We start from the raw sequence: 11,419 nt of genomic DNA, 5'->3' as shown, positions 1-11,419 counted from the left end.
GCCTTGTCATTTCTTTTTTATAAAGGTTTAAAAAAATAAAATCAAGGGATATCTCCAGTCAGAAGTCCTGTTATTTTATGGGATGCAGCATTTTTAGAGTCTGTTGTTCAGATCTGTGATAATTTGATGCTGCCATCATCACTGATTCTAAGTGGCCAAGGCAATGTTAAAAGTTTGGGAACCTAATGTTTACAATGCCAGACTCCTCCTGCCTGGTTACTTAATCCACCCCAGCTTTGACTAAATCGAGCCGAGCCTGAGAAATATTCTGCAATCAAATGTGGTTCTGTAAATATTTTCCATCGGAAAGCTTATATATATAACATTCGTATTTAAAGCAGAGGGTGATCTTGCCAGGGATTTTGAACAGTGTCTTTCCATACTGTTGAAGACAGGTGCAGCGACAGGAGGCGTGTCTGCGGCAGCTCCAGTGGGACAGGAGATGCCGAGGTCAGTCAGGGCTCAGGCTGGCTCAGGGCGTGGGGCCCCAGAGAGGTCGCAACACCTGTGGGGGAACAATGCTGGTAACGTCACCTGTGACTACAGCAGCAAGGCTCTTGTTTTTATAAATATTTTGTATTTATTACCAACTATTTCTCAGGATGTTATAATCCAGGGGTGGGCAAACTTTTTGACTCGAGGGCCACAATGGGTTCTTAAACTGGACCGGAGGGCCGGAACAAAAGCATGGATGGAGTGTTTGTGTGAACTAATACATGTTAACACTGTTGCTGGTGAAGGAGCGGAGGGGAGAGCAAGAGAACCCTCCGCTCTTTCTGCTCTGCGGGCCGGATAGAACAGCCGAACGGGCCATATCCGGCCTGTGGGCCGTAGTTTGCCCACGGCTGTATAATCTCTATAAACTGAGCTTTCAAAAGCCCAAAGGATAGAATAAGAAAGGAGGTCTGCAAGGTTCACTAAGGGGAGACATCCAGGTACTAATTGTATATCAAGTCAAAAGCAACATAACTTGTGGGGTGATAAGCAATAATTCCTTTTAGTTGCACGAGGTTTTGACAAGTATTATTTTACGTAACTCTTCCAGCCATGCTGTGTAGAACACAGGAAACAAAGAAATGCACTTTCCACAGTCACAGCAGGATGAAAAATAAGGTTTTTAAAAAATGTGTAGAGCTGGTAGATTGCTGGTATTTCACTATCTTGAGTAGTTTTTTCTTTATGACATCCTGTAGCATTACTTACTCATGGCATCGACCACAGTCCATGCAATAATTACCACCAAGACTCTGGCAATGAAACAAACTAGCCGTAACTACTGCCTAGTGTGAACTTCATTAAGTATGTCCTTATTTATGGATAAAATTATATGATGTCAGGCTACTATAGGAATAAGAATAATATGAAGATAGGGAGGAAGGAGTGAGTCGTCGTTTAAATGAAACAACATTGGCCATGAGTTGGTAATTCCTAAAGCTGGGATTCATTGTATTATTTTGTCAAAATATCCCATCATAAAGGCTAAAAATGTCACCAAGCCCCATAATTTTAAACAAGTCCTTTCTCCATGCATTGCAGAGCAAACACTGTTCATCGTATGGTGCTTGGCTCAGTTTCCACCCAGGCTTACCCACTTGCGTTAGCGATTAGGACATGTGAATGTCACTGCTGAGGCACTAAGAGTTTTTTCAGAAGTCAACACTGTTCAGGTATTTGCTGGGATTAGACCATGCTGGAGAGTTGGCCCCAGAAGAGAACATGACCAGCTGGCAAATCCTGACCCTTGGCCACAGGGTTAAAAATAGTGACCTATGTATATTTATGATGTCAAATTAGATTCGTAGTAGCTTCAAGTTATATAAAACATTTGCTTCAGACACACTGGCCTCAGAATTCTACAGATAGACGTTTGAATCCCCTACTCTGAGTAATTGAGCCATGTGACTTTAACGAAGGCACTTAAACATTGATAAGGTGAGGGTAATAATATAACCCAATATGGGGGTATTCTGGTGGTCAGATGAAATAAAAATGTATGAAATGCCTCACAGAGCTCCCGGCACAGTAATGCCCTCAACAAAATGGTAATTGTCATGAATACTAACAAGACTATGTCCAACTGAACCCACCACGGGCGAGTTTAAGATCACCACCAGTCTGAGCTGTGTTCTGGGAGGGCTGTCCATCGTAGAACTCTCTCCTGTCACGAGGTGACTTGGGAAGCCTGATGGGAAGGTTTGGCTTTGGAGGTAAGGGACCTGCCTTCGCTGAGCCCCGTGTTGCCAGGAACCCTTTATGTTCCTCCTCTGCTATGGAGGCAGCTGAGCTGGCTGGTATAAGAGGCACAAATCCTTTAAGATTCTGGTTGTAGACTTCCTAACCGCAGATTTCAAGGAGCTAAGCTTTTCCCCAGTATATGCAAAGCAATGGTTATGTGCATTTTTCTTAGAGATAAAAGATGATTCCTGGCTTTTGTCAAATTCTCATAAGTCTTTATTAATCTAAATTGAAGGTTAGGAACCTCTGCTCTTAATCTGGGTTCAGAATGTGGACTTGAGAAATCAAATGGAAAGAATATTTTGAAATTCCCAACCTGGAGGTAATTTTTTTTTAAACACATGTCTCCGTTGTCACTCATTTGGCAGAGTGAACTTCATTGTGCAAATTCTGACAAACTCAGAGGCCTCTCCTGGTTACATACTAATTAGTCAGAAAGCAAGAATCTCAAACGCATTTTGCTTTGAAAATACTAACTTTTTATAAACAAATCAGAAAATTGATTTCTCAAAAGTGTTTAACAGGTATGAATTGTGATTTCCGAGACACAGTTTTGCCAAAGTACTCAAAATGTCAAGAAACAGTGGTTCTTGGTATATGGAAGTGTTTATCTGTTTCTGCTTTTCCAGTTGCTACTAAATGGTATCTAGAAACTACTGGAGGCTGTTACCTTATCCGTTTAATTATAAGTAAGTTTTTAATTTTTTTAAAAAAAGGGTTGCAAGCAATATTTCAGGGCACATAATGTGTGCCCTTATCTAATGTTCTGTTTTGTCTACATGCACAGTTTCAGGATGTGCAGGACAGGTGTGGGCTTGCAGTATCCCAGGGCCAAGTTTCCAGCAGGAGAGATGGAAAGGTAATATTAGCTGCTTTAGGTTAGCCCTGTGGGGAAATTTTTTTTCCTTTGGTAAATTTTCATTAAATAAATGGCAACATAACAAAACCTAAAAGATCCATTACAGTGTCTTATTGAAGGTCTCCTGTAGGGGAAACAATTGGGAATTCTTTCAGATATGAGAACATTTGAAGTGAGGTTAGGAACTGTTGAGGTGAGAGCATGTATGGCCCCTGCTGAAAGGCTGTGGAGCACAGGAGGGAACAGAAGAGGTAGGACAATGTGGGAAGACTGCTGGCCTGGTCTAGGGCAGCCGCGATGAAGGGCCAAAGCCCTGTGAGCTGGAGTGAGATCACCGCCTGTGAGCATGTGAAGAGCAAAGGCGTGGCCATGCAGCTGGTTGGCTGTGCTCTGTAGAGGTTTTGTCAAATTGAGTAGCAGTGTCTACAAGCAGATTGTAGTGAAACCCTGGACTTGGGAAAACTAACATGTGTCTGTCCTTCTCCACACACAGAAACCTTCACAGATCTACTCGTGATTTTACTGCAAAGTCCTTCCTCTCGTCTTACTCAACAGCAACAAAAGAAATAGGTCTTGCTTTAAACTACTTGGTTATATTTATCATTGAAAGCATGTATGTTTAGAGCTCATCTGTTACCACCGTGGCTGGCAAGGCAGAGGTGCTGGAGTGGCATCCACCAAAGCCAAGAGTCTGGCTTCCAGAGTACTCGCTTCCAGAAGGTGAACAAACGCTGGGGGCCGAACTGCGGATTTGGCTGGCAGCTGGGAATACAGTGCGTCCTTCCACGCCTTCTGTTCCAAAAGCATTTTTACATAAGCTGACTTCCACCAGGGGCTAAAAAGAGATCCCCGCAGAACTGAAAGAATATTGTTATTCCTTCCATATGGCACGGATACTGTTATTCTAATATTACCCCAGTCTGAAAGCCCCAGCAGACATTTTCATTGTAATCAGATGCAATAAAACATGGAAATGAGTGTCTTCCATCAAAGGGTGAATTTCATGTTTTTCAAGAAGTGCAAATGGAGTCCAATAGCTCACCGGATGCATATGAAGAACTTGAGGGGAGGGGGAAGAAGCAGAAAATACTTTGTGTGATTGTATGTCACTATGGGAAATTGGTGCATTTCTCACAGATGACCAAGTTCATGTGCTTTATAAAGTTAATCACTCTAATAGCTTGTTAGATTCATATATAAATATTGGAATATAACCAGACTTACACTTAGAACATGTTAAGCATCCTTTGTTAATGTTAACTAGAAAACTGGAAAGCACAATAGTAATCACTATTTTAACCACCACTTTGAATTAACTGTTTAGGTTATCTGTGTTGTCTCTTTGAGCCCCCCGACCCCCACCCACCCCCATCCCCCTCACCCCCGCCATGCCTCAATCATTTTCTTCCCTTTGGCTTTTATTATGTTATTATGTCCATCTTTCTGTGTTCTCTGTTCTATAGCTTCAACTGTTACCTCTCTCAGCAATGTCTCTGAAAGAGAATTCTGTTGGGGAAATGTGGACCTCTCTCATTTAGAAATAGCTCCCTGATGTTTTGGTTTCAAAGGCAAAGACTTGAATTATTCTCCTCATGAGTTACAAGAACACTCTGCTCTCCTTTTCCCAACATCAAATTGCCAGTATTTCCAAGTCCCGTCATGCTGAAAGCTGCATTCGTGGGTGCAATATTGAAAGGCTGCACTTGTTTTGTGATTTGATAATGTGATTGTGAAAGCAACTGGGAAAAGGAGAAAGGCAAACTCAGGGCCAGAACGATGCTTGAAAAGGTGTCAAAGGCTGTCGACGTGCAAGAGGAGGAGGTGGGAACCCTCACAGGGAATCCTGGGAGCCTCCAAGGCATTCGTGTTTTGCTGTCTGTCTGATCTCTACCAGAGTTTCTTTACCTCTACAATAATGTGGACTTCCACAGGGTTATGTCATATGGATTTTATTTTTAAAATATGCCCTTCAGAGTAGACATAGTCCTTTAAAAGGTAGAAAGTTGCAAGGTGTCCAGTCCATAGAGCACCTCCAAGAAAAGCTTCTATTCTTGGTCCTCTCTGAAGAACTGCTATGTAAGCTGAGGCTCAAAGAAGTCTTGAATAATAGCTGCCACTTGTCAGTATGGTTCGGAACGAGCATCTTAATAGTCTTTCCATGTTTGCAGTGGTTCTAGTTTATTAGCCTTTGCTCGCTAAGCCATTGGCCGTTACTCTCTGAGCAGAAGTTCAGTGCACTTTAGCCATCGGTGAGTCCCCAGAGGTCACCTGTGTTGCATTCTGTGGCGCAGGGAAGAAGCAGCCCTGTGGTGGTGGCGGTGATCAGGAGTCTGGGACAGTTCTCCATTGACTGAAAGGAAACATATCAGTTAATACTTTGGAAACAGCTGAGTGCCATTGTCATTTACTACTTCCTCACCAGTGGTTATTGTCTAGCATTTCTACACAGGTGGCCCCAACAGTTACGGAAGTCCATGTCTTCCGAGCCAGTCCTATTGCAGGAGCACTCCTTACCTCCTCAACCACTTCCAACAACATGTAAACGCTTATTTCTAAAGAATGATTCTGGTTACAGACAGATTACCATTGTAAAAAAAAAAAATTATTACATGCTAAGTATATTTTATGGACCTTGAGAGCTTGTTTGGAGGTTCTAGCAGGGGAGCGCAGCTACTCGTATACCCTTGACCGAAGACCGGTCCTCTCCTCGGGGGGGAAGGTCGTCCTCTTCGACCGAGCGCGCAGCTTCGGGAGGGACGCACATGGATCGGTGAGGGAGGAGGGGGACACCCGCCTAGCCAGCCAGATCAGCCGAATCAACCCTGGCGATCAATGGGGTGACAGATGTCGCAGCCAGATCGCCCTCACATCCTACATGCTAAGTATATTTTATGTGTAGTAGATTAAGTGTGGATTAAATTAATTAAGATCCGCATATTCAATAAACATTTACTAAGCAGGTCTCAGGCCAGGAGGTGGGGATATGGAAATGAGTAGGACAAGGTTTCTGTCCCTGCTCCCCTCACCCCACCCCGATTGCTTAAATGTGTTTAGGCATTTATAGTCTTTTGACATGTCAAATTATTCTTCCTTTTCCTTTTGGCATCTTTTACTGAAAGCTGACAGTTTCCAATTTTCACCACCTACACAACTCCTTAAAATGTAACTTCAATTAAAGCTACTCTCACTAAACTATTAAACACTTATCACCGATATCCTAATTGCTAAATTGAGTGGCACTTTCCAGTCCCCAGTTTTCTTCCTCTGTAGCATTGGACACAAGCCATCCTCCATGCCCCGATCATTTTCCTCCCTTTGGCTTTGTTATGTCCATCTTCCTGTGTTCTATGTTCTGTAGCTTCAACTCTTACCTCTCAGCAATAAGAAATTTGCTCTTCACAATGAGAAGTCTCTTGAGATTCCCACACGTCTCCCTTGAGATCTTCCTGATAGATCAAAAAAATTCATCTCTCTTCTTGACCGTCACCAACACACATGAGTGAACCTGCTTTTTCACTCCTAAAAGTTTTATTTTCAGAATTGTAACTAAACAAATTATTGAAGTCAGAGACCAAGAGCTTGTAATCTTGTGGGAGACGATACATGTTTATAGAATCAAACCTGAAGATGTTCTTTTTGGGTCCCATGTCAAATCCAAGTAATTTACCCCTGCCAGGTACTTTATATGCCAGGTACCCCAGGACACAGAGGTCCTTTGAGGCCTTCATTACTTGTCGTCTTAGTCTGGAGGGGTACATATGCATCAGATGGTGGCAGGCTCTAGGCTACATGAGCCTCAAGGTTTAATAGCTAATATTTCTTGAGCAGTTATTATGTGGCAGACACTGTAAAGCCCCTGGCATACCTTGCAAGTCAGCATCGTTTTTCTTTACAGAGAAACAAATTGAGGCAGAGAGTAACCGAAGTGAAGCAATTTGCCCAAGATCACAGAAACTGATGGACTCAGGATGAGATCCCACACAATCTGACTCCACGGCCACTCAGTTACACTCTTTCCACATGGATTGTTGCTAGTTTGAAGGTATTGCTTGAGATGGCCCCTGCTTAGATTATAAACTCATTGGAATATGAGTAATTTCTTTCCTTTTACTCTTAATTACCAAAGGCTATACTGTCTAACCAGTGCTGTGAATGAGGAACCAGGATGCAAATCGTGACCTGAAAATGGGTGACCTGAGTAGTGGGATTGAAAGACCTCTAAGAGAAACCAAGAGGAAGCTTATCAATCGACAATGAGTTATCTATCTAGTAAACAAAGTGTTTGTGCTGGCACAATGCGGAGAGCAGAGAAAAAATTAGCCTTCTTCCAAAAGAGCTTGCAATTTGGCCATCATTTTATTTCAGTGGGTCTACAAGGAAAGTGCAGAGAGAGATTAGACAGGTGAGGTTAGGCAGGTGGCCTTGAAAATCCCTGTTTGCAATTGTGAAAAATTCTACAAGTAACCACTTTTTCCCTGGGGGCCACAGGTGAAGAAATGTGATCTTTTTGACTCAGGGCTTTGTCTTTATGCTTAGGAATGAATCACCATGATCAGTAATTACAATTGCTCCTGTTATATGAAAAGACTGGTCAAATCCTCTTAAAGCTTTTGTAAAATTTTTACCTTGTTTCAAATTCTCCTAGTTGCCCTTGCTATTGGTGGTTGGTTTATTTGGGATAAAAGGATTCATTCATTTAACAGATTTCTATTGAACACCTATTCCATGTTCAATACTCCAAGGATAGTGATTGGCCAAACTCTGGATTGGGCTAGCCAGGGTTCAAATCCTGTCTCTACCACTTTTTAGGCGAGTGGCCTTGGACAATTTGCTTAATTATTACAAGATGATTTCAATAATATTTATTATTATAATGACACAAACACTTCCTTTTTGGAATTTATAAGCCAGCAGAGTTAATAATGACTAATAATAATTAAGAACAGGCACTCTTAAGAATCACATATGTGTCACCTCACATAATCCCCACACCAATAACCTATAGTTATATCCTGCTATTATTTCTATTTTACAGATGAAGAAACAAGTTTCCAGAGATTGAGTAGCCATTATTACAGAACTAGAATTTGAACCCTATTTGGTTTGACTTCATAGTGTGAGCTCTTAACAATTTCACTCTGCTAACTCTTAAATTATTCTGATTTTCCCAATACTTCTTTTCCATTATGATTGCTGACTACTAAAACAAATATATGAAGTTCAGTGAAAGATGTCTAGCTACCCTGTAAATTTTTCAATACTTGAATTGTCTGTTTAAGAGTGTAAGTTGCAAAAAGCCAGAACCTGCTTACTTACCTGACCTTATTTTGGATCTAATGCCATATAAAAACTTTCAGGCATTCAATAGACACTTTTTAAAATAATAAGAATTTGGGGGTAATGTTGGATATTTTTAGAGCAATTTGTTCTCGATCAGAATGATGGTATTATGGGGACAAGGAGTGGCACTAGAAATATAAGTTTAGGAATCTCAGGATTTGGGGAGACAAGACAACCAGAAAAGAACTTCAGCCCTACAAGACGTGAGATGAGCATGGCATGTTTGATAAAGGGATTGGCAATGGCAAGTTCAAGATTCAGACCTCTACCTCAAGAGCTATTCCTCAAGGCAGTTGACAGATTGAAGAGTACAGGATGTTAGAGAATTTTCTTTCTTCCTTTGGGAGAAAATTGATGTTCTCTACATACTAATTAAATTTATGTGCCATTACCTCCCAAGTGCTGGCAGTGTAGGGATTAATGTTGAATAATTACAATACCTCCACATGCTTTCCATCATGTCTTAAAATGCCTCCCCTGTCTGACAAACTAGTATGCATGAGGCAGGCAAACTGATTTCCTATTTCAGAATGCAGGACTTGGGGGTCCTGTGAAAACACCAGTTAATCTGTCAATGTCCTTTTCTTTACAGAAACAAAATAGGAATGATTACACTTGCCATAACCCTGGTTGGAAGATTAATGATGTGACATTTGACCATCTGTTTAGTTTTAAGTGGGAGCTGCTAAATAGAGATATTTTATTTGGGGCCAAGTCATCTCATTTGTCCTCAAACAGGAGAGAAGGTGATCCAGTCAGCTAGGTAGTCCTCTCTTAGCATCCTCCAGATGGCTCATTGGCAAGCCACCTGTAACAGAGCACTGAGTCATTGTGCTCTTTCCAGCAATAAACTTCAGATGGGACCACCAGTACATTAAATGACTGATGCACAGAGTTTTGATAACTCCCTTTACCTCCTCAGCACTTTCTGTATTCCTTATCTGTAGCTCACACTTCAGTGAGAGCTCGTGGAGAAGAAAATGGAGGTTCATTACATCACTGAGATGCCCCTTAGCTGTTTAGAGGGTCCTACCTCTGGTGGGAGTGTTCAGCTTTAACTTTGAAACAAGACTTAAGAAGAAAGGGCAGGTCATTCTTATAGCCCTTTGACTAGACATGTACAAGGCCAGAGGGAGAAGTATATAGATTTGCAACATCTCTACTCCAGTTTCTAATGATTTTGCCAGATGCTTTTTGTGGTTCTCCAGAACTGAGTTTGTTTTGTTTCAATCCTGCATGCCCATAGGAAAAATCTGTTCCAGTATCTAGGACAATCTCTGGAATATGGTAGGTTCTCAAACATTTGTTGAATGAATGAACAAACAAACGAATGAATGAATGAATAGATCTCCTATCCAGAAGTATAATGCAAGTTTGGAGCAAGCCTCAACGTTGGTGAAAGGACTATCCAGAGGGCATTATCTCTCATCATGTGAGGCTGACCTTGCTATCCCTTGGGTAGGTGCTATGTTGCAAAAAAAATGGAGACTTTGAGAGGGATGGGACAGACCCATAGTTCAGCAAGTCTAAACGTCAAGAGAAGCTCAGTAGCATATCAGAATTTAGAATGAAGAAGAGAGAAGAAAATATGAAGAGACAGTATATCTTTGGGGCCTTCCACTTCTTTCACTGAAATGCTTCAGAAACAGTTCCAATTTGATTGAGCTACAAACTTAAGGTCATAATTTTTGTTGAAGAACTGATTTCTAGACAACTTATACGGCAGGGATGTGTTGAAGACAGGGTGTCGCAGTGATGTGATCACAGTGATGCACATATGGAGCACTTCCTCTGGGTCTGGACCTGAGCCTGGGAGCAGCACCCTGCCTGCATTTTCTCCTGCCTCAGCCCCCTGAGATGCGGGGCCACACGCCCAAGGGCAAGTTGACTTTCCAGGGCATTCTGAAAAAATGGGATTGATATGTTTATATCTCAGCATTATCTAAATAAGTAAAATACTATAGAGCCATTTCAATTTTACAGATTATAGGTATTTCCCCCCACATACTACCCAGGGATAAAGCTATAAAATCACAATTAATCTTTTTTTGCAGTTTGTTCAAATGCCAGTTGTCCTGCCAAATGCTGAATGATCTGACCTATAATAACTGGTAAGCAGAGGCCAGTGAGAGACTTTGGAACCCATGTGATTATCTTGTCCTGTTGTTTGCCTCATTTAATGCTTGATATATTTTGGAGATACTAAAAATTTTATGTTGCCGAAGAGGCAGCCAGAGATGACACTTGGAAGTGACATGAGCATCCAAGTCCCTGACCGTGACATTGGCATCCGATTACTGCTCCACATGGTGCTCCATGTCAGTGGGCGCCTGGCATGCTTGTGACTGACAGTGCCCATTGCAACAGCTTGAAAAGACCTTCAAAGGGGAATGTTTGCAGTGGGCAGGCATCAAACCTACTTGGAAGACTCTGAAGGGCGCTGTAATTAGGAGCAGGGGGGTTTCTAATTTTCCCTTTTCAGAGGCTGTTTTCCAGGGCTCAGTGGTGTGAATGGCGGGTGGCAGGACATCCAGAAGATTGGTCTTGGGGCAGTGGAGGATACACTGACTTAATAAAGAAAGGGATTTATCACACGAATGCTGTGAGCATTCACCGAGAAGCTGGGCCACTCAACGAGAGAGCTGTTCATTAAAACGAGACACCAAAACATGAAAGGCTAGGGGGATATTTGAGTACATGATGATTGGAAACGTATGATTCCATAATGTACTCTCTGATCTCTAGGATTTTTTATGTTCTAAATCTCAAAAAAATAAATATCCCCAGTTGCACTTCTATTTGGTTTTTAGATCATATGTGATCACATTCAAGATTCTGAACATCTTTTATATAGTAATATCCATGAAGGCAATGCTTGGACTTGGTAAGTTTTCGTGGAAAAGAAAGGGTTTTTATATATGTTTTTTTAGTACTTTAATACAATACCATCTAACTTAGGAAATATTACTGTTTTTTGTTGATCTT

At 41.6% G+C, this 11,419-nt stretch overlaps 1 long non-coding RNA gene across 1 annotated transcript; it reads left to right on the top strand.

Moving 5' to 3' along the window:
- Positions 1–762: 762 nt before the first annotated feature.
- Positions 763–4,081, top strand: LOC118660693. Its single transcript, XR_004969013.1, has 2 exons — positions 763–2,924; positions 3,023–4,081. It is a non-coding gene; the product is annotated as an uncharacterized LOC118660693 (long non-coding RNA).
- The last annotated feature ends 7,338 nt before the right edge of the window (positions 4,082–11,419 follow it).

This window comes from Myotis myotis, unplaced genomic scaffold (assembly GCF_014108235.1).
Source record: "Myotis myotis isolate mMyoMyo1 unplaced genomic scaffold, mMyoMyo1.p scaffold_m19_p_7, whole genome shotgun sequence".
Lineage (NCBI taxonomy): Eukaryota > Metazoa > Chordata > Mammalia > Chiroptera > Vespertilionidae > Myotis > Myotis myotis.
Note: the sequence above shows the minus strand (reverse complement) of the source record. Positions and strands in the feature narration are given on the sequence as shown.